Genomic DNA, 1,982 nt, shown 5'->3' on the forward strand with positions numbered 1-1,982 from the left:
TTTATTGTGACCCATTCAGCCACACAGTCATATGAAAATGATACTACGTATTAAGCTCTAAATTATTACTTATTTGTACTTGTGTAACTCTGGAGGGGATAAAAACATTACTTAGATTAGACTACAAGTATTTATCAAGAATTATTGAAATGCAACGCACATTTTATCTTCAAGTAGTTTTAACCTAAATCTATATCATGGTGCTTTCTTTAAATTAAATAATACTTTATTTTTTCAAAGAGAAAAAGCTCTTTTGCATTAGTTAACTTTTATAAACATATATCCTTGAACAGGGCATCTTCTCCACTGCAGATAAATGAACAGAAGGCTGAATTTCTTTCCATGAATAAAAATCCAACATCAAATCAAGTTCATTAAATAGTATACATCATTTTGAAAAGTAGTTACTGAATCAAGTTTTTAACATAATAATACTGAACCTTTTCCTTATGTTTTTAAAGTAAAATTTTTCATACCTATCAAAACATATAGGGAATACTAATGGAAATTCTCAAAAAGCCATCATGAGTTTAAAGCATGAAATATAAAGTGAACACATTCTATACACATCCACAAATAAACTAATCTCATCCCCATTACCAACTCCCAGAGAAAATCACTACCTGAAACGTGGTTTTCATTATGACTCCACATGTATGTGCACTTGCACTCTCTCTATAAAGAACAATACTATTTGGGCACATTTTAAAAACTATACTTACATGTTACTTATCATACATATTACTCCCCATGTTCCCTTTTACACTTAGCAGAACAGGACGTGGTAAAAGAAATGAAGCTGGAGATCGCATGATAGAATTTAATTTTGCAAACCAATGACTTGTTCATAGCAAATCCTTTTTTCAACAACACAAATGGCAAATATACAGATGGACATCTCCAAATAGAATACACAGAAATAAAAGGGACATCTATGGGAAGATATGACGGAGCTGCTACATTTCAGCACCTGAAACCAGAGCAGGGACTGACTGTGGAACAGACCATGAATTGCTCATATGACATTCAGGGTGAGACACCTGATGGTGTAGTGGCTACTCAGTAGACTGTGATCACATGCTCAGCAGTTTGAAACTACCAGTAGCTCCCAGAAACAAAGGCTGGGCTTTTTACTCCCCTAAACAGTTATAGCTTCAGAAACCTCCAGGGGATCTTTTTAAATCAGCAATGACTCAATGGCAGTGTGTGAGAGAGAATTTCAGAATAAAACTGAAGGAAATGAAAATGAATTCACTTAAATCAAAATATGAATTTGAGTCTACCCCTCAAAATGTTGAGAACATCTCAAGAACAGAAGGACATCAAGACCATCATTAATGAAGGAAGCAAAAGGTAATTAAGAAGAAAGAAAAGATAAAACTGGATGTCAGAAGAGATTCTAAAACTTGCTATTAATTGTAGAGTAGCTAAAATAAATGGAGGAAAAGATGGAGTCAAGGAGCTGAATAGAAAATTTCAAAGGGCAGCTCAAAAATACAAAGCCAAATATTATAACAAAATGTGCAAGGACCTAGAATTAGAATACCAAAAGAGAAGAACATGCTCACCATATCTGAAACAAAGAACTCAAGAAAAAAGTCAAGCCTAGAGTTGAAATTATGAAAGATTCTACAGGCAAAATATTGAATGGTGCAAGTAGCATCAAGAGAAGATGGAAAGAATACACAGTCACTGTCCCAGAAAGAACTGGTCAACATTCCACATTTCAGGAAGTAGTATATTAGGAATAACCGATTGTGCTGAAGGAAGAAGTTCAAACTACACAAAATTCATTAGCCAAAAACAAGACTCCTGGAATTGATGGAACACCCATTGAAATGTTTTAAAAAAATTGAAGAAGCCCTGGAAGCACTCAACTTTCTATGCCAGGAAATTTGGACGACACTTGGCCAAATGACCAGAAGACATCCATATTTGTGCCCATTCCAGAGAATATCCTAATAGAATATTCATGCTATAGA

The sequence above is a fragment of the Echinops telfairi genome, unplaced genomic scaffold (genome assembly GCF_000313985.2).
Source record: "Echinops telfairi isolate 266 unplaced genomic scaffold, ASM31398v2 ScPeMD7_7469;HRSCAF=8507_1, whole genome shotgun sequence".
NCBI classification, from domain to species: Eukaryota; Metazoa; Chordata; class Mammalia; order Afrosoricida; family Tenrecidae; genus Echinops; species Echinops telfairi.